The sequence below is a fragment of the Camponotus vicinus genome, unplaced genomic scaffold (genome assembly GCF_025532165.1).
Source record: "Camponotus vicinus isolate PSW18456_S1 unplaced genomic scaffold, iyCamVici1.0 SCAF_11, whole genome shotgun sequence".
NCBI lineage: Eukaryota > Metazoa > Arthropoda > Insecta > Hymenoptera > Formicidae > Camponotus > Camponotus vicinus.
This window is the reverse complement of record NW_028141947.1, coordinates 4,884,566-4,910,573: the sequence shown is the minus strand read 5'-3', so window position 1 is coordinate 4,910,573 and position 26,008 is coordinate 4,884,566. Positions and strand designations below refer to the sequence as shown.

The window sequence follows — 26,008 nt, the reverse complement described above, 5'->3', positions numbered from 1 at the left end:
CCATCGGGCATTTTTACGCGTTAGTTGTGTCAGCGGAGCGGCTATGGTTGAGAAGTTCTCGATAAACCGTCGGTACCATGACGCCATCCCGAGAAATTGGCGGATTTGTTTTATCGTCGTTGGCTCTGGCCAACCGGCCACGGCACTAACTTTCTCCGGGTCCGTCCTGATCCCGTCTTGTCCCACTACGTGCCCCAGATATTTTAATTGTTCGACGCAGAATTTACACTTTTCCGGGTTCAGTCGAAGACGCGCTTCCCGGAGTCGACGAAAGGTTTCGGCAAGCAGCTCGAGATGTTCCGAGAACGTGCGGCTAACGACGATTATGTCGTCCAAGTACACGAAGACGTGCGGTTCGAGGTCCGAGGACGTCAGGTCCGAGGACGGTATCTAATAGCCGTTGAAAAGTGGCGGGCGCCGAGTGCAGCCCGAACGGCATGACCCGGAAGTGGAAAAGCCCTTTTCCGGGCACCGTAAAGGCGGTAATTGGTCGGCTCTCCTGCGTGAGTGGTACCTGCCAATACCCGTTCTTAAGGTCGAGAGTCGACAGATAGCGGGCCCCCCTTAACTTATCTAGGGTGGCGGTCACCTGGGGTAGCGGGTACGCGTCGCGGTGGGTCACCTCGTTTACGCGGCGGAAGTCGATACAAAAACGGGATTTGCCGTCTTTCTTCCGGACCACCACTATCGGTGAACTCCACGGACTATCGGAGGGTTCAATAACGCCTTGCTCCAGCATTTCTTCCACTTCGCGGTCGATTATGGCCTGCATGGCCGGGTTCCGCGGCCGGTACCGCTGCTTGATGGGTGTCGCGTCTTTCAAGCGGATTCTATGCTGGATTCTTCCGGTGGGTCCGCCGATCTCCCCGAACTTCCGGAGTTCCCCCTCTAAAAATTTCTGGAGCGCTCGGTGCTCCTCCGGTGTCTGGCTGGCCAGCCCCTTGGCGGCCCAGCACTGACCTCCCTCCCCGATAATGGACAGGAGCGGTGTCGGAATCCTCAGCCTTAATTTGGCCTGAGCGTCGATCCCGAGGAGGAGATCACTCTCCATCTCGGGCAGAATCGTGAAGGTGTGCGTGACCTTCTTGCCTTGTACGCAAAGGGGAATGACCACGGTTCCGGGGGCGTCCGCCGGCGTCCCGTCCACCAGCAGGATCTGTCCCCCTTCCCCTGTTTGTTCGGTTACTCCTTCCCGTCGGAGTACGTCCACGGTGTGGCGGTTTATGAGGGAGACTTCCGACCCGGAGTCGATCAGGGCGTCGAACCACCGTCCCTTGATGGTCACGTATATATGCGGTCGGGGAAGAAACCTTACGCGGAATTTCGGGCGGGAGTCGCGACCGTAAGATCCCCCGCCCCTGATTCGTTTCCCGGACGCGGATGGCATTCGGAAGTCAACACGCCGTCCTTGCCGCACTGGGAGCAGAACTTTAAAGCCGGGCGCCGGCACCGGGCCCGCGTGTGCCCCCGCTGCTTGCAGCGCCAGCAGCATTCGCGCTTGTTATACGCGGCGGCGACGGTCGGGGTCGGTTTCTCGCGCTTCTTCATCTCTCGTTTCTCCCGCTCTATGTCTTCAAATTCTTTTGCCCGGACCTGCAACTCGGCGATACTCCGGATATCGTCCACGCGAACATACGTCTTATAATCGGGATGCATATTCTCGTATATTAATTCGAGCTGCTCTTCACGCGAAAACCCTCCGGCCCGACGCATCAGTGTCATCATCACCGTGGAGTAGCGTGTAAATTCCTCGCCGCTCGTCTGATGGCGACCCATAATTTCCCGGCGCAACGAGGCCGCGTATCGCCGTGGAAAAAATTGCAGATGAAATGCGCGCTCAAAGTCGTTCCACGTCCGCCAATCCTCGCGGTGATTCCGGTATCACAACAACGTATCACCTTTTAACACCTCGGGCAACCCCTTTAGCATCTGGGGCCCCGAGATCCCATATCCGTCCCTGAGTTCGCGGAGTCTCTCTAGGAACGCGGCAGGGTCTCGACCATCGAAATGGCAACCCCACTTCCGGATCTGATTAATTATCTTCGCGTCCGTGGCCGGAGCTTCCACGGCATGCTCATGTTGGTTGGGAGTGGTCACCGTAATGCACGGAGCCGGCCCCGCGCTTGCCTCCCCCATCGGTGGTTCGAACTCGTCCGGATTATCATCGACAAACGTACTCATTCGGCGACGGAGCTCGTCCAGCAGTCCGGAGTCATCGAGGTCGTATGACCGCAGCACGGCCGTCAGCTGGGCCTTCGGCTGGGCGTAAATCCACCCCTTCATTCTCACGCGCCTCCCTACGCACACACACACCTGCACGGTTTTCTATTTAAACGGTCCCTGTTCGGGCGCCAATGTAACGGGCGGTTTTTCGTGTACCGCGGAAACGTAATTATATGGATAGCCGTCGGATCCAGGTGCCGGAATCAATAACACGGTAACGCGGAAATGTGTGTGCAATAAGTCTTTATTGTTGCCAATGTAAATGTACAAATGTGTTGTGTATGCGCGTGTATATGTGCGTGTATAATTGTATATGTACAGATGCGTTGTGTGGATGTGAATGTGTATGCGCGTGTATAAATGTATATGTACAGATGTGTCGAGTGGGTGTGTGTGTATAAATGTACCGATTATTTCCGGGCGCGATGCACTCGCCCGTTTCCCGGTATCGGCGCATTATCGCTTTCTTGCGACTCGTCGGGCGTGTTTTTGTCGCGGTTTTTATGCACGGCTCGTAGCGCTCAGCTGTTCGGCTTTAATTCGGCCGGCTTTAATCTAATTTATTATTCGGCTCGTCTCTTGATAATTCCCGGATGGATTGCGGGTTTTTGGAAGGCGTCGCGACGCTAGCGAGCGTCGGAGGCGGCTCTCGTTCCACCTCGTGAAGGCGCGATGCCTGATAAGGATCTTGGTTCGGAGGCGATTTCACAGGCGCCGATATCGATCGGCAGAGGCAGCGTTCTCACTACCTTCTGGCCTTGTTATTCTCGCAAGGATTTCTCTGAGCTGCTTTGCTTGCCTTCGGACTAGCTAGGCGCTTGAGAGGATCGCAAGGATCTGTCCTGTTATGCCGTCGAGAGCCCGTTTTATACTCGGCTAATTACCCGCGCCGGCGTATTCGGTAATTACCCCCACCGAGCGGCGGTAAAAATCGAAGCGGTTCGGGTCCGCCCGGGGGAGTTCGGGGTGCCGAACGCGGGTTCTCAACCGCCGGTAACGGCTCCCGACGGTAGTCTCTCAATAGTTGAGAGTCCCTGCCCGGTTGTTCTCTAAACGTTAAAAAATGGGCGCACTGCGCCTCTGCCATTGCCCGACCGATGTTCGTCGGGCGGCAGCTTCCGGCCGGTGTTCGCCGGGAAACGATGCATTCGGGGGTGCATCGTTACAGTGTCTAAAAAGATTAAAGAGAATCTATTTATGTAAAAATCATGATAAATAACCAATATTTTAAATAATCAATTATTGTAAATCTTTGGAAAAGTCATTTATTGTAATTTATTATAACTACTGTAATGTATGTAGGACACGACCTTGCAAGCGATGCATTCAGAGAATCAGTTAATACGTATTCCTAGAAAACTTTTTCTTGAAGACCACCTAAGGAGTTCGCAAAAAAAATCCCTTTCATAGAATAAACCAAGGAATTTGTTCTTAAAACTCTGTCATAAATGAAGCGTGGCACAGTAGATAGCGCACTAGTCTACAAAGCCAAAGGTCCCGGGTTCGATTCCCGATAGAACCGAAAAATTGTATACGCTCGCTCCTCTCTCGGAAGGCACTGGCAAACCACCGAGAAATCTTGCCAAGAGAATCTCTCTATTTTTCAGCCGTTCGGAATCGGCATTAAATTGTAGGTCCCATATACGTGTGATAATCTGGTGCGCAACACAGGTATATGAAAGAGAGAGATCACTATGTTCGGACACGAACAAAAGGACTATGAAGAAAAATTAGAAAGCAATGGAGACATCTCAATCTTCAGAGAAGAATTATAAAATGCCATGCATATGCAGAAGTATTTGAATTACAGCAAAAACTTTTGAAAAACGAAAAAATCTGGGCATTTTTGTGCAAAATTTGCAAGAAAATTATTCATGCAAGTAAAACTTCAACTTCAAATTTAAGAAAACATTAATATATTAATACATTTTTATTAAAAAATATTTTTAATAAAATTTTATTTTTTTAATAATTATTTTTGGTACTTATGGGTTATTATATTCTTATCAAATTCAGTTGTTTATATAATTGTTATTCTTAAAAAAGTAGTCTCAAAAAGTAAATATGAATTGAAAATTATAATGAATAATAATAAATAATAAATAATAAGCAAATAATAATCTGTTTAATGTTGATTTCGTAAAGACTTGTATACTCAAATCTTTCTTTTATTTAAATTAATGAATCGAAACTGTACAAATTATATACAATATAAATATGGATATAGTCCATAAATTTCTTATGTTAAAATAAAATTAAAAGAATAATTTATTTCATAAAAAATTTTTACATAAATTTAATATTAAATAAATAGTTAAATAAATAAATATTAAATAAATTATAATATTGTAACGACACCACAGTGCCGTACTAATTAAACGGCCGGGCCGACCAACCGTCCGGGCACTTTCGGCGCCTTTGGGCGCTCCCCAAGCGTTTCCGCCAGTGGGCGATCCCACTCCGACCAACCGCCCCACTTCGCTGCCACGGAGCGCGAGTGGGGATCCCGGCGAGCGGTATATAAGTTGGCCGGAGCGATACTTCGCTACCTTTTCCCAGCCGGTGTCTGACTGACTCCTAGCCTCCAGGTACAACCGAGGACCTCCTGAATCGCTTCCCAGTGAGCAATCTTGACCGTTCCTGTCGACGGAGACGGGCGCAACCTCTCCGCAACCAGGTTATCACCGGCGTTCGACGCTCCCGACCGTTCCTGCCGACGGAGACGGGCGGAACCTCTCCGCAGCTAGGTTATCACCGGCGTTCGACCGACGGAGACGGGCACAACCTCTCCGCTGCCAGGGCATCACCGGCATGCGATAGCATTAAGCCTTAGCTAGTAGATCCGCGTGCATCATCTGTTAGTTTGTAAGATATTCTGTTAAGCTAAGTCTTAGTTATAAGTTCTACTCATTTGTTAACAAGTTTTGAATAAACGCTGATTAAACAACAATACAGGTTTCGCAAGTTTGGCTCTCCCTCCTACTCCCGGATCCTGGGAACCGGCGAGCCAGTCCGTGGCGTTCGGGACAGGCGAATCGTTACAATATTATTATAAATTATAATAAAATTAAATAATTAGAAAATTATATTTTTAATTTTTAATTTTGAACTTTTTATTTTTTCAAATTTTAATTTTAAACTTTTAAGAAACAATACATAATTATATGACATTCAACCTTGAATAAAAAATGTACAAAAAAGTAGGAATCAAAAGTATGACAGCTTGATTACATTTACGGTTTTTTCAATTTAGAAATTGTCTAAATTACAATTTGTTTTATTTTTTTAAATTTATAGACTGAGAAAAATACGCAAAATTCTCTTTTTTAATGGAAACAAATGTTAACACAATATTAGCTTTACAAATTTTAACTTTTCTTATGAGATTTTTCGTAAATGCTTTTTACTTTTCAAAGAAATTTCTATTATGTTATTATTTCTGTACTTATTATGAAATTATTTTATATACATGTTTCAAATATCAAGACTATTATATTGATATGTTATTTCTATCTTTCTCTCCTTTTCTCTTTCTTTTTCCTTTTGTTGTGTATATATATAAAATTAATAGATAAAATAAAATTAATAGGCAAAACGTTCACATCTATTGGAAAACATAGATAAGGCAAAACTGAAATTATCAAATAAACGTCCAAGTGAAGATCCTCAGAATAATATTACAAACAAATGTCAAATATTGGAGAGATGGGACTCGGGGAGCACAGCAGTTACTCAAAAAACATTAGATAAAGCGATACTACGCTTTATTATTGAAGATATTCAACCTCTTTCCATTGTAGACAGTCCAGCATTCATTAATTTGCTTAGAATTGGACTTCCTTTACATATTCGTATAAGATTCTTTACATAAGATCCTTTACATATGTGTAGAAAAACATTAAGAGACAAAGTTTGTGAAACATACCATAAAATGAAAGATACTCTGGAAAAAAAATTGACAGAAATTGAACTAATTGCGACAACAGCAGATTTGTGGAGCAAAGCAAAAAGGTTAGTAATATTATTTTATATTTTTATATTTTATCTCTATATATAAAAATGAATGTTTGTTTGTTTGTGTCTTATAGGAAACCACAGTTTAGCTCTAATCATATAGGTTGCTTCGGATGAAATGATCTATGAACTCCTGGGAAGGTTTTAGTCAACATTAACTTAATGATACGTGAAGCAGTGTTCCATTACGATGCGTTTTTATCATTTTTTGAACGAGATTGCATACTTTCGGGATTGTATATCCAAGAGCATTTCAATAAAAAAAAATGAGCACAGAATTGTTATAACGAGTTCTCTTTAAATTCGATTTTTGTAGGCGTAGCAGCGCGCGCAGGGTACAGCTAGTATTTTATATTTTTATATTTTCGTTGAATTGTATTTTTATATTTTATAAATTAAAATCTAAATTTGTGTAGGAGTTATTTAGGAATTACTATTCATTGGGTGAATCCTGTAACTTTCGAAAGAGAGTCGGCTGCATTGGCTTGCCGTAGGATAAAAGGCAAACATACATACGATGTTTTAGCTCGAGCAATTAATTCAGTCTTCCTCGAATATCATATCCAAAATAAAGTGTGTTTTAACCGACAATGTGTGCAATTACCGACAATGGAACCAATTTTGTTAAAGCTTTTCGGTAAGAGGTTGTTTTAAGAAAAATATATTTAGTATATTATTTAAATTTTTTTACATGTGCAAACGAATACAGTATTTTTTCGCTCACATACATTTCTTTTTATCATGTAATACAAATAATTATATAATAATAATTATCTGTGCAAATGATATACAATATAAATATGGATATAATAATTTGTATTATATATATATATATATATATATATATGACTCATTCCACGTCAACCGGAACAGTCCTGTAGCCAAAATTTGCTTTGCTCGACAAGAGTGTGTGAGGTCTCAAAAAATTCGTATTGATGTATACTTTCAAAAACAACGTGGCCTTTTGAAAAATCCAACATGGCTGATTCAATATGGCGCCTGGAAGTTGTGGATGAGATGGAATACTGAATAAAATCATCAACAATAATTTCAAAAGCCCTTTAATTCATCTCTAAAATGTTTATAGTACTGTTTTGGGGGTCGTTGATTACGAATCTGACGTTAGAATTTCAAAATTCAAAATGGCGGACACAATATAGCGGTCATCCACCAGGCCAAACACGTCTTATAGCCGGAAAACGGTTGCAATTGATTTTAGAGTATCGGTAAGAGGGTATTTGTAGTTGCTTATTGCAAATCTGACATCAGAATTTCGGAATATAAAATTACGGACCGAATATGGCGGCCATCTATCTGGTCTGACCTATGTCTAAAATTTACATAGCGTAAATATTTACTTTTCTAACAGTGTGTTCGGAATAGTTAGAAGACATTAACATCGGATGCTGTGAATTGTTTCTTCTGCAGTTATTTTTAGACTACTTTAAGTACATTTAGATAGAGTTTGTACTTTTTCTCTATTCATTTTTTTCGGTTTATTTGGGAGCATTAGATGAGTTTTTGTTTTTCCAGCTGCGTTTTTCGGGATAGTTGGAGGTCGTTTACATTGGGTGCTGTAATTGCTTTTTTAACGGTCCTCTGTGGAATAGTTGACGAACATTTACATTGATTGGGTGAATTATTCCTTTTTCTGTCATTTCCGAAATAGTGAAAGTGCATATGCATTGGGTAGGTAATCATTGCATAAGCACATTACGTGATATTTGGAGAATACTAATGCAGTCAGAAAGTTCAAACAGTAAGCTACGTATAGATAGATGCGTCAATCCATTTGGCATTGATGGACATAAGGGACGAGATTTGCGAAATCCGTCAAAATCAATGCTAGAAAAGTTTCCGAACTTGAACACGCATTCAAAAATATGTAAGCAATGTCGTATTAAATTTTATAAATGTAATAAGTCATCTATGAATGCTAGTCAAGATAGGACAATCGAGACCATTTCTGAAGAAAATGTTATGTCGGATGAAGATTTAGATGTTTCTCCACCGAAAAAATCACATCTTTCTAGGGAATGCCAATTAGAAGAATTATTACACGGACTAAAAAATAAATATAATAGCTTAGCTGTTAATGATCCTCTCCGTGTGAGTATTCTTATAATAGCTCCTGATTGTTGGTCTCTTCGCGAGATTGCCAATGAATTTGGCACTTCCATACGAATGGCTAAAAAAGCGAGAGACTTAAAAAAAGCCAAAGGTATTTTAACATCGCCTGTTTCTAAATTAGGAAAAAAATTACCATCTTGTACAGTCGACAAGGTAATAAAGTTTTACGAAAATGATATAAACAGCCGAATAATGCCAAGTACAAAAGATGTTGTTAATATTGTAGTGGATGAAGAGAAGAAGAAAGTGCAAAAACGCTTACTACTTAGTGATATAAGCTATTTACATTCACAATTTAAGAAAATTAATCCGGAATGTTCAATAAGTTTGAATAAGTTTGCAGAACTTACAATTAGACCAAAATGGTGTGTGCTTGCTGGAGCAAAGGGGACACATAGCGTGTGTGTATGCACAATTCATGAAAATTTCAAGGCAATGCTAGATGGTTGTAATTTGCAAAGACTCACTGATAATTCAGAATATCCAATAAAAAGTTACAAAGATTGCTTTCAATTTGTAATATGTGAAGACTCACGTGCTGAGTGCTACTTCCGTCAGTGCAAAAATTGTCCGGATTTCAAACGCTTTTCATCTTTTGTTACCGATATTTTTGAGAATAATAATATTGAAGAAATAATTTATAGTACATGGCAATCAACTGATCGATGTACATTGAAAAAAGAATGTCTTGACGTTGAAAATTTCGTAGATAAGCTTTGTGAACATTTGGAAAAATTGTTACCTCATCATTATATTGTTAATAATCAGGCAACTTACATTTCAGAGCGAAAAGATAACTTAAAAAAAGATGAAGTGTTAGTTCACTGTGACTTTTCTGAAAACTATGCTTACATAACACATATGCAGCCCAAGCTTTTCACTTCAACAATAATCAGTGTACATCCAGCAATTTTTTATTATAGATCTAAAGAAGGCATTAAACACCAAAGTTTTATAGTACTATCAGATTCTACTGCACATGATACTGCTGCTGTTTACGTTCTACAACAGTTATTGATACCTGAAATAAAAAATATAGTTCCAAAAGTAAAGAAAATTATTTATGTGACTGACGGTGCCAAGCAGCATTATAAGAATCGCTTTCAAATATGCAATTTGATACATCACAAAGAAGATTTCGGTATTAGTGCAGAATAGCATATGCATGCAACAGCTCACGGCAAAGGGGCTTGTGATGGTCTAGGTGCGACTTTTAAACGTGAAGCTACACGCGCGAGTCTGCAAGCAAAAGCCACTGAAGCACTGTTATCATCGCAAGATCTTTTCATGTGGGCTAAAAAAAATTTAACACCATGAAAATAATGTATTACAGCGCAGTACTTCATGAAAAAACTAAAAGGCATCTTAATAAAAGATTTTCGAATGCTCCTCCTGTTAAAAATATTCAAAATGGACACGCCTTCATTGTGGAGGTAATAAAACTTTGAAAGTTATGAGATACTCAGGAGCTAAAACAGTTTTAAGTACTACGCAATACTAATTAAAAAATATTTAAGTCTATAAAATGTAAGATATGTATTCTAATATTGAAAGAAAAGTTTTTAATTTGAATAAGAACAAATAAAAAAATAGAAAAAATAGAAAAAAATAGAAAAAATTGTACATGAAGACAGTCTCAACCCTGTTTAACGCAGAGAGCTTCTTTTAAATTCAAAGAACTATGATTAGATGGTCTTAATTGCTAATAATACTCATTGAGCACTTTATAATTAAGCTATTGCATACACTACATGATTATACATAATGAATATAGCTCCCGAAATGAAATTCATATTTTAATAGTTCAGTTAATCCTAAGAGACTTCAAAAAAAAGTTCAAAGCAGAAATTTACAAAAATTATAAATGTTTTGCTATCATGAGATTAATCATGCACATCTGTTATATGGTCACCATACTGGATTAGCCATTTTAGATTCTGAAATCTTGATATCAGATTTGTATTCAGCGACCAAGAAAACCCCCTTATCGATACTCTGAAATCAATTGCAACTGTTTTCCGGCTATAAGACGTTTGGCCTGGTGGATGACCGCCATATTGTGCCCGCCATTTTGAATTTTGAATTTCTAACGTCAGATTCGTAGTCAGCGACCACGAAAACCCCCTTACTGATACTCTAAAATCAATTGCAACCGTTTTCCGGCTATAAGACGTGTTTGGCCTGGTGGATGACCGCTATATTGTGTCCGCCATTTTGAATTTTGAAATTCTAACGTCAGATTCGTAATCAGCGACCCCCAAAACAGTACTATAAACATTTTAGAGATGAATTAAAGGGCTTTTGAAATTATTGTTGATGATTTTATTCAGTATTCCATCTCATCCACAACTTCCAGGCGCCATATTGAATCAGCCATGTTGGATTTTTCAAAAGGCCACGTTGCTTTTGAAAGTATACATCAATACGAATTTTTTGAGACCTCACACACTCTTGTCGAGCAAAGCAAATTTTGGCTACAGGACTGTTCCGGTTGACGTGGAATGAGTCATATATATATATAATATAAATAATATTTTTTAGGAATTTTGAAAAAGATGAAAATGAAACATCTAATGCTGTAGAATTTCACGATATAAATAATCTCTTAATTACAAACGATATAGAAGACACGGATGCAGAAAATTCGCTTACCCTTCCGCCACATCATAGATGTGTGAGTCACACTTTAAACCTAGTCGCGGTAAAAGATTCCGAGAAAGCTATAGATAGTGATATTTTGTACAAAAAACTATATAGATTGACATTTGCCAAATTAACCAAATTATGGAATAAGCATAATCAATCTACACAAATATCTGACAAAATAAAGAAAACTTGTGGCGTCTATTTGAAAACTCCCGTTATTACCATGTAAAAGATTTCTTGTATTAGGTAGTAAATATGAAATTTATTTGATCTTAGATTTCATAACGATACCATAACGATTTTAGTATCTAGAAAGTATATTTGTAATATTTATATACAAGTCACTTGGTGACTTATATATAAATATCTCAGATATTATTCTCTCGACATAATAATAAAAAGCATTGACAACTGTCAGCAATCCTATAATCAAATAAGTTGCATATTTATTATTTTTCAATATTAATCACGTTAATCAAAATATTCACTTTCATTTCTCATTATATTTTCATTCAACTCTGTATATAAGTATATATATAATAAGTATATTTTTTATAAATAATTTATTAAATAATTATTAAATAATTTTATTAAGTAATAATTTTCTATATTTTTTTCATCTTTTTCTATTTTGATAGATGGAACTCTACTTATGATTCTGTATTGCAATTAGCAACTCTTTTAAAAAATGATTCCGAAAAAAATTAATCAATGCCTCGATTATTGTAATTTGCAAAGACTGACAGAAAATTAAATTAAATTCCTAGAAGAATACTGTCAGGCATACCTCTAAATAAATTACAATATGTATTAATATGTAATTGTAATATATATATATATATATATATATATATATATATATATATATATGTAGAGGTCGTAATATGTATATGTTTAATAAAATGTATCTTTTCCTTATTTTGTTTGATTATTGTAATTTGCAAAGACTGACAGAAAATGAAATTAAATTCCTAGAAGAATACCGTCAGGCATACCTCTAAATAAATTACAATATATATTAATATGTAATTGTAATATATATATATATATATATATATATATATATATATATATATGTAGAGGTCGTAATATGTATAATATGTTTAATAAAATGTATCTTTTCCTTATTTTGTTTGATTTAGGTAATGAAACCTTTAGCGCAAGCCTTAGATATATTGCAAAGCGAGACAGGAATGTACATGGGATACTTATTACCGGTCTTGAAAACTTTAAAAGAAAAATTAGAAAAATTCAATAAAAATGGATTTACATATTGCCAATCACTAATCGCAGCTATACAACAAGGTTTAAATAAAAGGTATTTGCTAAAATTAATTTGTTATTTTTTAAATAAAGAATATTTATTCATTGATTCTGAACATATATAATTCTAGATTTTCCGCATTATTTGAAAAAGAAGAGCTTATTATTGCAAGTTGTTTGCATCCTAAATTCAAATTAAATTGGATAAATGGAGAAGAAAGGAAACTCGCTAAAAATTATTTAGAAGATTTATTAGGAATCCGTTCTACTGAGAGTTCCCCTAATCTTAGTGAGAAACTCGACGATCGCGATGACTTCTTTGCTTTTGATCAGCAAGTAAAAAAAGTTGAATCCACACAAGAAGAATTGTATCGATTTTTAAAATCGGATAACTTCAGTATTAATATATATATATATATATATATATATATATATATATATATATATGTTACATGATTACACTGCAATTAAAAACCTTTTTATTAAATATAATACGGCACTTCCGAGTAGTGCATCCGTTGAACGAATATTTAGTGTTGGTGGTTCCGTAATAACACCACAAAGAGGACATCTTCACGATGACATAATTGAATACCAAATTTTTTTGAAAATAAATAAAAATTTTTATTAATCAAAATTTTAAACATTAAATCATTTAACATACTAATACTTAGTATTTCATGTATTAATCATCATGATATGTTTCTTATTATTTCATGTATCTTATAAATATTAAGAAAAAATATAGTAATAAATATTATTCGATGTATATATACATATATATATATAATAAAAAATATAGTAAAAATATAGTAAAAAAGTAAAGATTAATTATATATATCTACACATATTGTGTTTACCTTAAAATAATAATATTATAAGAGCGAGATGCAATAAAATTATATTTTTTTATAAATTTTTTTTTACGTTAAATAAAAGTTTTTGTTTATATTTAGCTATTTTTGAATTAAAATAAAATGTACTTTTCTTCCTTTAAAGTGAATGTCATTCTAAAATTCTCTATAATTTACAAGAATTAAATTAATACCTTATAAGATTGTCATTAAATTTTTATTACTGCGTGCAGATTATTTTTATATTCATTGGATATTTTTATTTTCATTGGAAAAAAGTAACTGCAAAGTAACGACTCGTTACTTTTTGAGTAACTGTAACTGTAACGCGTTACTTTTCAGAATTAGTAACTTGTAACTGTAACTAGTTACATTTTTTAGTAAAAAAACTGTAACTAAATACTTTTATAAAGTAACTTTCCCAACTCTGATATATATATATTCATATACGGGGTGTTCTAAAAAGGTATGTCAAAAAATTAAGGAGATATTCCTCACACCTGAAGGATAAAAAAAGTTATATGGACATAGGTGCGGAAATGCTTATTTCAGGAGTTATGTTGAAAATACTGTTAGCTGTATTACTTACACAAGGAAAAATTTAGGATTAATTATTGTAGACGACAATCGTTTAATTAGGCTTATTTACATTTGGTTTTAATATGACCTTGAGTATGTTACAATAAATGTTGAAAATGTTCACCATTTTCCTGAATACAAGCAGTGATACGTCGACGCATCGATTCACGGATACGTTAAAAAATGCCACCAGTGCGTGATATTCAAGATCTTCGTGACCCTATCACTGCAGGTTGCGAGACAATCCGCTGTACGTCAGGCATTTTTGAACGTGTCCGTGAATCGATGCGTCGACGTGTCACTGCTTATATTTAGGAAAATGGTGAACAATTTCAACATTTATTGTAACATACTCAAGGTCACATTAAAACCAAATATAAATAAGCCTAATTAAACGATTGTCGTCTACAATAATTAATCCTAAATTTTTCCTTGTGTAAGTAATACAGCTAACAGTATTTTCAACATAACTCCTGAAATAAGCATTTCCGCACCTATGTCCATACAGCATTTTTTCATCCTTCAGGTGTGAGGAATATCTACTTAAATTTTTGACATACCTTTTTAGAACACCCTGTATATCATTTATACAGGGTGTCCCACTTAACTTGAGACATCGAAGCAACTCGAAACCATGTCGGTTTCGGTGAGAATGTTTTAAACAAAAGTTATATGGTTTTAAGGGGGCCATAAGATGGTGTCATTGGTTTTACCTTGAAAAGTCATTTGAAGGTCACATGAAGGTCCTCCAACTTTTTAAATGAGACACCCTATATACTTTTGCATATTCTTATAGCTTCCCTCGAGAGCTTTCCAAAACACTATAATAAAGTATTTCTTCATTGAGTACTTTTCGAGTTATGAGGCTTGAAATAATTTCTTAATTTTATATAAACCATAAAATATCTAGTAAAATATTCATTTTTCGATTACCTTACCTTAATACTTTTATGTTCAAAATAATGATAGGACTCAATTGGAATAAAGAAAACATACAGTTGTTTTTAAGAAAAAATATGGAATTGTTAATTGCAAATTACATATTTTTTCTTCAAAACAACTATGTGTTTTTTTTACACCAATTGATTCCTCTCATTATTTTGTACATAAAAGTGTTAAGGTAAGGTAATCGAAAAATGAATATTTCACTAGATATTTTATGGTTTATGTAAAATTAAGAAATTATTTCAAGCCTCATAACTCGAAAAGTACTCAATGAAGAAATACTTTATTATAGTGTTTTGGAAAGCTCTCGAGGCAAGCTATAAGAATATGCAAAAGTATATAGGACGTCCCATTTAAAAAGTTGGAGGTGACCTTCACGTGACCTTTAAACAACTTTTTAAGGTAAAACCAATGACACCATCTTATGGCCCCCTTAAAACCATACAACTTTTGTTTAAAACATTCTCACCGAAACCGCTATGGTTTCGAGTTGCTTCGATGTCTCAAGTTAAATGGGACACTCTGTATATTAGATTTATATATATCATTTATATTCAGATCATATTATATATTGCTTGCCATTTTCTCGATAACGATTCTCTCTCTCTCTCTCTCTCTCTCTCTCTCTCTCTCTCTCTCTCTCATTGTAAATTATCTAAATTATTTAAGCTTTTAAGTTATATTAGTATAACATATATATAAAATATTCTGGATTATCTTATTTTAATATACTTAAAATATCTATAATAAAATACTCTCGTATTAATTAATACTTTTATATAGATAGTAATATTTCATAAACTGCTTCACAATAATATATTATTAAAATATTTTGTACATAAAGGGTTCCATAATGAATGAATTGTTTAATAAATAATCAATTTTAATCAATAAATTAAAATACTTCTATAATTTAATATTCTGCGCGTGTGTATTTTATAGCACATAAAATATTTCGGCAACGAATTATCAATAAAATCATGACATTGGCAACGTAAACAGTAGCGCGTTGTTTATACATACAGTTTTGCTATCATTTGTTCGGTGATATTCAAACAATAAGTAATGATACGAAACGTTTCGTATATTAATTAATTGTTTAATAAATAATTATTTCATTAATCTATAAATTTAAAAACTTCTACAATTTAATATTTTGCGTGTATAAGAGTATACGTTAAAGTACGTAAAACGTTTCAGCATCAAATTATCTAAATAACATCATATTTTACGTTGACTGTATAAACAGTAACGCGCTAATATTTATATCTTACGGTTTTGCTATTATTCACACGATGACACTTGAGTAAAATAGTGATGCAAAATGCTGTATATTATTGAATTTCTTTTTTAACGCGATCGCGAATATTTTCGCGAGTGAATTCAAATGAATGAAAGTACCACGAGGAACAGCAAAGTACCGGTGAAGAGTAAAAACGATTTTCATTATGAAAAATTATTTCTTATCGGTTCTTATAAGATTAATTCGCGGTGTCTAGTTCGGTGTTCTGTTAAAAATTCGGGATTTTTATTGTAAGATTGGAACTAATCCCAGGTTTTCCTGGTAACCTGGTTTTTCTGAAAACAATGATTTCGATAATAATTCAACGATGAACGAAACATACGCCCCGTGTAATTTATTCATTTAATCAAGAATCGTAATGATAGGGGGGGGTTAAAATAATAAATCGTTGTTTCGTTGCGATCTTTACGGACAATAATTATTTCTTTAATGATATTTAGAATCAAATATATTTTGCCATAATGCGCTTTATCGCTTTTTTTCTTTAAGATTTAAATATAATTTAAATTGAAGACGCGCAATAAAACAATCGAATTGTAAATCCAAATAATTAACATTACGAAAGGCTCCTAATTTAAACATTAATCGTTTAATAAGTAAAATCATTAATTAATCTTTTAAATTAAAATAATTTAATATTTCGCAAATACATACATATCATAGTATATAAAATATTTTGGCAACGAATTATCATTAACACGGTATTCGATTTTGGCAATATAAACAGTAACGAGCTATTGTTTATGTAGTACAAACCCTTGCTATCATACGTATAGCGACACTCAACGAAATAGTAATGCGAAACATTTTGTATAATTATTAAATTCTTTTTCTAAACGTGATCGCAACTAATATCTAAACATAATTAGCGATGACTTTTAATTAATAATTAATTAATTTTTGTTAAACGACATAAAATTGTACGACGATAAATCTTTATGGAAGAGCAATCATTTATTATTACAAGTAAAGATTGAAACAAAAAGAATAGAAACAACTTTTATTATGGTTCTTCAATTATCGATTCTTATGAATAATAATTATTTATTTAATACTTACAATCAAACAACTAAACTTTACATTTTAATAAATGTGAACATAAATTAATTATTACCCAGGTAGCACATATTCGTTTCAAAAACGTTTCACAAATGTTTCTTCGAAACGTTTTATAACCGACTCTTGAAAACGTTTCGGATTGATTAAAATATCCACTTGAAGAACGTTAAGAGATACGTTTCTTTTCTAATAAAAAAAACGTTTAAAAAATGTTTAAAATACGTTTAAAATACATTTTTTTCTTTTATTCGTTAAACGTTTGGTTTTTATGGAATTAATAAAGAATGCATTCATACACACTCTCTAAAAATGAATCAGTATATTATTACTGAAAACAGTAAACAGAGTTACTGATATACAGTTGATATGCAGTTATAAGTTATTAGCACTATAAATCAATAATATTTTACTAAAAGAATTAATACTGACTGTTTTAATTAGTAATATTAATTTATCTACTTCGTATAAAATTAAAAATTTTATTTATATTTACATGCATATTAGAACATGAATGTTAAATAGATGATGATTTATTTTATATCTTTAATATATAATGAACAGATCATTTTCGTTTATTCGCCGGACATGTCCGACTTACAAAATCGATTTAATATCAGAAATTCCTGTATTGAGATTGTATCATAAATTAAATCGAGGTGATACTTTTAATTTTATCTGTCGTCTTTTGCAAGCTTTATATAATCCTCATGACTAAAACTTAAGTACGAGAAAAATAGCGCACCGTAGCGGTAAACAAACGAACTAGCGATTACTGATTTTGCGGTGAAACTTTACCTCCACTGACTATAATTAATGAGATATAAGATAAAGTAACAAAAAAGAAGCGTTTCTACTAGAGATCAATGAAATACTGATTCTTAGTGATCTTATTCATATATTTGTAAATAGAAATTAATATAGTTTTCATAATAATTATATATACATATGTATATATATATATATATATTTATTTATATACATATATATATATATATATATATATATATATATACAGGGTGGGCCATTTTAATCTATGCACCCAAATTTCTTTGTACCTAAGACAGATACGGAAAAATGATTCAGACAAAAGTTTTATGGTTTCGAGGGGGCCATAAGATGGTATCATTGGTTTGACCTTGAAGAGTTATTTGAAGGTCACATGAAGGTCACCTTTAATTTCTTAAATGGAACCTACTATTTGTCATTGCATATTCTTGTAGCTTATCTCGAGAGCTTTCCAAAACACTATAATTAAGTACTTTTTTGTTAAGTAGTTTTTGAGTTATGAGGCTTGAAATAATTTCTTAATTTTACATAAACCGTAAAATATCTTGTAAAATATTCATTTTTCGATTATCTTACCTTAATACTTTTATGTACAAAATAATGAGAGGAATCAATTGGTGTAAAGAAAACACATAGTTGTTTTTAAGAAAAAATATGGAATTGTTAATTGCAAATTACATATTTTTTCTTAAAAACAACTATGTGTTTTCTTTACACCAATTGATTCCTCTCATTATTTTGTACATAAAAGTATTAAGGTAAGATAATCGAAAAATGAATATTTTACAAGATATTTTACGGTTTATGTAAAATTAAGAAATTATTTCAAGCCTCATAACTCAAAAAGTACTTAACAAAAAAGTACTTAATTATAGTGTTTTGGAAAGCTCTCGAGATAAGCTACAAGAATGTGCAATGACAAATAGTAGGTTCCATTTAAGAAATTAAAGGTGACCTTCATGTGACCTTCAAATAACTCTTCAAGGTCAAACCAATGATACCATCTTATGGCCCCCTCGAAACCATAAAACTTTTGTCTGAATCATTTTTCCGTATCTGTCTTAGGTACAAAGAAATTTGGGTGCATAGATTAAAATGGCCCACCCTGTATATACAGGGTGATTCAAAACAACCTGATGTCTTTGAAATATGATATTCTTGAACGAATTCTAAGACTATTTTTCCTTTTGAAAAATTTTGTCCTAAGCTTAATTTTTGAGTTATAATAGAAAATAGTTGACTACTCACGAGTCCGATACAACGGGCAGGCAGGGACGGCGCAACGCGTCACGAGACAAATGCTCTCCCGTTTCCCCAGTCAGTCAATTTTATTGCACAATATTTGATCCTTTGAAGTGTATTAAATTATTATTGCAGTTTCTACACAATATTTAACAATATTATTACCGTCTAGGAGGGTTATAACGTAACGCTTAAGAATAAAATATTCAAACGCGAAATTACATAAAGTAACAAATAAACTGGAAATGGTCGAATGAAAAACGAAATAGTAATCGCAGTTTGATTAAATATTCTTATCTTTAAGAAAACTGACGAATTTTATTTCTTTCTGGGGATCGTTTATCTTATAAATAACAGCTTCTAAATTTCACTTGACTTTACACAATAAAAATATTACTATTTTAATAATCTTTATTATTACTTGCAAATATTTACTTCCGCAGAAATTAAGACATAAAATTACACCATAAATAGCGATTAGAAGTCCCCATTTCTCTCTTTCTCTCTCTCTCTCTCTCTCTCAATTATTTTATTCTTTATTTATTATTTTGTGTTTAAGAATGTTCGACGAAAAATAATTTTGTCGCCCTGAAAAGGGCGGATTTGTTTTGCATCGTTTTTATAAAAGATGTTCGAAGTGGCCTCCATCCATCTCAACGCAGGCTCTCAGTCGTCTTAACATACTAATTTGGACATCCGGAAAATATTGATAATTTGGACGTCAAACTTCATGAAGCAATTTGGACGATAGACGAAAATATGTTAGAGAAAGTCCAAATTAGTATGTTAAGACAACTGAGAGCCTGCGTTGAGATGGACAGAGGCCACTTCGAACATCTTTTATAAAAACGATGCAAAGCAAATCCGCCCTTTTCAGAGCGACAAAATTATTTTTCGTTGAACATTTTTAAACGCAAAATAATAAATAAAGAATAAAATAATTAAGAGAGAGAGAGAGAGAGAGAGAGAGAGAGAGAAAGAGAGAAATGGGGACTTCTAATCGCTATTTATCGTGTAATTTTATGTCTTAATTTGTGCGGAAGTAAATATTTGCAAGTAATAATAAAGATTATTAAAATAGTAATATTTTTATTGTGTAAAGTCAAGTGAAATTTAGAAGCTGTTATTTATAAGATAAACGATCCCCCGAAAGAAATAAAATTCGTCAGTTTTCTTAAAGATAAGAATATTTAAACAAATTGCGATTACTAATTCGTTTTTCATTCGTCCATTTCCAGTTTATTTGTTACTTTATGTAATTTCGCGTTTGAATATTTTATTCTTAAGCGTTACGTTATAACCCTCCTAGACGGTAATAATATTGTGTAGAAACTGCAATAATAATTTAATACACTTCAAAGGATCAAATATTGTGCAATAAAATTGACCGTCTGGGGAAACGGGAGAGCATTCTTTTCGTGACGCGTTGCGCCGTCCCTGCCTGCCCGTTGTATCGGACTCGTGAGTAGCCAACTATTTTCTATTATAACTCAAAAATTAAGCTTTGGACAAAATTTTTCAAGAGAAAAAATAGTCTTAGAATTCGTTCAAGAATATCATATTTCAAAGACATCAGGTTGTTTTGTATATGTATATGTATATGTATGTATATGTATGTCCATATGTATATATAGTTTAAAATTAATTTGAAATTAATAAAAATTAGTTTTTATTTTGTCTATAGAAACGTGAAAAATACATTTCCTTAACTATGGTTTTAAAAGCGTTTCTATAGGAACGTTTCTTATTAATGCTTTACGGTTAAAAATATTGGATACGTTTAAGAAACGTATATATAAAACGTAATATTAAGAAACGTAATATATAAAACGACCGTATGCTATCTGGGTAATTAAATGACTGCTATCTCACAACTTTTTCATTACTTTAATCTTTTGATTCTTATGATTCGTATATTATAGCGTATAATACGCGTATTAGTAGCATACTAAAAGACAGTATGCATGCAACCTATTTATTAATAGTAATACTATTTTGTAATTATATTAAATTTTATAATTTAGTACATTGTATTATCTAAAGTATTAAGCATAAAAGTATTATTCTGGTATGAAAATTATAATAAAAATATAAATAATGTTAACTATATTAGAATGGAACATATGAATTCTTTATATTTGTTATAAAAGAAGAGACTTAAAATATTTTGCAACATCTATATTTTTCGAGTCTTAATTATAAAAACTTCAGAAGAATCAGTGATTAATTTGACAAATTCTATACATGTATTAATAATTAAATATTCAAATAATTAAAAAAATGATTGATAAATATCAAAGATGAGCCCACACAGAAGAAAATATCTAATGGATATCTACTGGATATCTACATATCCATTTAATGTCCATATCCACTATGGATAACCAATAGATATCTAAAGATGTCTAAAATGTTTATATCTCCTGAATAACCAATGATGATATCCATTGAATATCCATATAAAATCCCTATATCCATATCTACTGAAAATCTATGGAAGATATCCACTGGACATCCATATAAAATCCACATACCCATATCTACTGAAAATCTACCAAAGATATCCATTGAACATCCATATATTGTCCACATATCCATGTCCACTGAACATCTACCAAGGATATCCATTAGACATCCATATAATGTCTACATATCTATGTCCACTAAAAATCTATCAAGGATATCCATTGGACATCCACATAAAATCCACATATCCATATCTACTGAAAATCTACCAAAGATATCCATTGAACATCCATATATTGTCCACATATCCATGTCCACTGAACATCTACCAAAGATATCCATTAGACATCCATATAATGTCTACATATCCATGTCCACTGAAAATCCATCAAGAATATCTATTGGACATCCATATAAAATCCACATATCCATATCTACTGAAAATCTACCAAAGATATCCAATGGATACTCATATACTTCCACGAGCTTCACGCCTCGCCGTTAGGTGGCGAAAAGGAAAACGCCTAACCCGAAAGTGGGATCCATCTAAGACAGTATATAGGCCGCAGCACAGGTCCCACGAGTCACAGCTTATCGGTCAAAGAGCGCAGACTATTATAGCCGCATGTCCTCTAGCTTTTGCGAGGAGCTCCAGAGCTCCATATAATTAACCGCAGACGGTTAATTTTTTTTTAAATTCCGTTATATATGGTATCTATATACAAAACATTAAATCAATATTCATTCAAAAATAAATATCAATATATACGTAATAAATGTATCTATATATAATAAATATCCACTAAATATTGTATAGATATTTACAGGATATTGGTTTACATATCCTGTAGATATTTATGGAACAAAATAAATTGAATAAATATCCACGCAGAAATCTGATGAATATCCAGTATACATGCAATGGATATCTACAGAAATATCCACTAAATATTGTATGAATATCTAATGGATATTTATGTAGATATCCTATGGATATTTATGAGATCTCGAATGACGGACATCTGGATATCTAAAGCACGTCTAATAAATGTTTCCTATATATTCATGGATATCCCTAATGCCCATTGAGAATATCTAATAGATATCTAATAGATATTATTTTCTGTGTGGGCAGTTTACTGCTAATTAAGAAGATTTATGGAAATACGGTTAAAAATGTTCTTATCCCACAGCAGGCATTTTGTGTTTTGTAAATAAAAAGATATAAATATGACAATGAATATAGAAAAATATTTATTTTAACTTTGAATATTACAGTATCTTTGGCGATTGAATAATTTATTTACTATCAATTTACATACATAAGTATCTTGTTATACAGCACTGGTGCGCTACCGGCATTTCGTGCACATAGCACGGAACAAAACCAGAAATTATGTACATCATAAATTACCCTCTGAGAACATTCATGGACATTTGTAGTTCATGTCCACGTTTTCAATGTCCATAGAGGGAGTATCGCTTTCTCTCGCAACTCTCAGGCCGGTATTCATAGTCCGATCTCATATTTGAGATCGTCTTAAGTTCGAGCTTGAAATGCTACGCAGCCATTTGATTGGTTGAATGAGGTCTTAAGTCAACCTCGGACCAGACTTAAAACAATCTTAAATATAAGATCGGACTATGAATACCGGCCTCAGTCTTCTCTCTGATATTAGCCTTATACTGCATGCGAGAGGTCGTCAGTAATCAATCCATCAGCTGTGTAAAGTGCCATGTCGATAAGCATTTCTATAGTATTGCAAGAAACACAGACTAATCAATATGGCCATCGCGTCGATAGTTTTAGCCTTGTTTAAATACGGCATCCAGTAAAATTGTGAAAAAATAAGAATTGTGTTACCAAGAAAAGTGCTTCAGACGTTCAGGTATAAAGTGCTGTCAACTTTTAAAAATAAATTTGTTGAAGAGACAATGGAATTTTCTCTTCAACACAGAAAAAAAATAGCCGGAAGAAGTTGCTGCGTGAAAAGTTGTGGCTCTAAAAGATATAAAGTTAATTTAAGTTTCCACAGAATTTCAAGATATGGAAGTGCTAAAATCGCAAGAACCAATTTATTTGGCAATGTAGAATTTGTGAAAATTGTCGACATAGCCATATTTGCCATATTTGTTATGCTACGATAGCGCCTCTCTTTCCGGGATAGATGTTTTCTTTTCCAATATTTAAGTGATTACTCAGTTTTTTCCTCTTAGTTTTTCTCACTTATTTATTTGGTATAAAATATTAAGATATTATTGAGTTATTAAACTAAAATGTTTAAGTCTGTTTTACGTGTGAAATTTCTTGTATTAAAGGGAAGCGTGTCAGCTGATGGTCGATCAACCACTGTTTATTGTTTACCAATTTAAATGTTATAACCTCGAGAAACTATGGGCCTGCTCTTTTTAGCTGCACTAGTGCAATTAGTTAGAGTGAAAGAAAGTATGTTTGTCTCTTTCTAACTTATTGCACTAGTGTAGCAGCTAAAAAGAACAGACCCATTTGCACCACGATATCATGTTGCAAGGAGATTCGATTACAAAACGAAAAAATGAAGGTTGGCAGAGGCTCGAAATATGGATTAATAGAAGGAGAAACTACAGTAGAAGCATTGAATATTAATCAACAATGAGCACTAATTACACATCACTCTACAACTAAACTTGCTTAACTATTTCTAATTATATTAGATATAAATGACAATCTTTATAATGGTAGATGTAATATGAATTAAAAAAAAATTTAATACATAGTTATATTTTACTGCATTATATTTTATTGGCTTATCACATTATTGATTAAAAAATAATATCTATTTTTATTATGTTTTTAGGGATCTATTTCCTGCAGATACACCAAATCGACTCTTTAATGGTGTACCATTTAAAGATTTACACATTATTAATATAAAATCAACTTCTAATGATACAATTTTCAGCTTTACTGATGGAAAGGATCTAGTAATAATAACGCATACAGCTGGTATAGAAGGTTTTAAAAATGCTAAGAAAGAGACAAATATTGCTGGTCAACAAGCAGCTATAACACTCGCTAGCGTAAGTATAGATTATATGTGTTTCTTAAAAGTTTAATTATAGAATATGATGTATTATGTTAGACACACATGTATTATAAATGAATAATGAATATATATATTTATCTTTTAAATGTATATATCTGTTATTCAGCGTATTCTGGACTATGGTGTAAATATGGTGAGAATACGAGTACAAGGTATTGGAGCAGGTAGAATGGTGTGTATTTAAAAAAAATTACCACTTGTTTTTCTTTCAATAAATAATATATATAATACTGAAAATGTTATTTTTCAGTCTTCTATAAAAGGCATTCAAATGGCAGGCTTAAATGTTGTATCAATTACAGATGCTACTAGGGTAAGTTGGTGTCCACCTAGCCACGAAAACAAAGAAAACTGTGATTATTATACGTTATAAATTATAATTAATTGTGAAAATATTAATGAATATATTAATAGATCTTATAAGACTTGTATATGATACATATTATTTCATATTTCCAAATAACTAAACTCTATACAACCTATTAAAATTTTATTATTTCAAGTTACTTGAAGTCAACAAAATAGAAATATTCATTGGTATTTTCATTTCATTACATAAGGAATATCTTAATTGATTTATTGTAAAGATTATTCTTAACATGTTTCTTCTTTATTTTTCTACTTTTATTTACAACAAATAAATAATTGTCATTCTATATATAAACATTTTTATAAATAAAAATTCAAGAAATATGTATATATTGGGTCTGTTCTTTTTAGCTGCACTGCTGCACTAGTGCAATAAGTTGGAAAGAGACAAACATACTTTCTTTCACTCTAACTAATTAGTGCAGCAGTGCAGCTAAAAAGAACAGGCCCATTATATCAAAGTATATTATTACATACATATGCTATACTAGGCATATATTATATAGGATATATAAATGACTAGATTAAATATAATCTTAAATAAGATTGAATTTTTTTATATCTCTCTTCTTATTAATTATTTTTTATCATATTTTATATAATTATTTCTTCTCACATTTCGTTTTTTTCAATCAATTGTGCAATATATCAATACAATTTTATGATTTTACCATATTATTAAGAATTTACAATATATACATACATATATATATATATATATATATATATATATATATATATATATATATATTCGATCAGAAGCAATTTATTTATTACAACATTAATTCTGAAATACGTAAATAAATATTATATAAATAAAATATTTTCGTTCGCAATGATATTGTTACATAACAGGTCTTCAAAATAAACAGAAAGAGAGAGAGAGAGAGAGAGAATTATGATATATAAATACATTTCAGTTTCAGATCTAATAACAATTATCATATTTGCTATCCAATTATACTAATAAATGTACAATATTTTATCAATATGACGGAATATTAATTACGTCATCACATATAACTACTCTTGAAATCAGGATT

General features: G+C 33.1%; 2 pseudogenes across 1 annotated transcript; both read left to right on the top strand.

The window, feature by feature from the left end:
* Positions 1-3,963: 3,963 nt before the first annotated feature.
* LOC145962203 (uncharacterized) lies at positions 3,964-12,907 on the top strand (annotated as a pseudogene).
* An 11,414-nt stretch (positions 12,908-24,321) lies between these two features.
* Positions 24,322-25,601, top strand: LOC145961841 (small ribosomal subunit protein uS11m-like; annotated as a pseudogene). Its single transcript, XR_014435721.1, has 3 exons — positions 24,322-24,570; positions 24,703-24,768; positions 24,847-25,601. The product of XR_014435721.1 is annotated as a small ribosomal subunit protein uS11m-like (transcript).
* Positions 25,602-26,008: the final 407 nt, after the last annotated feature.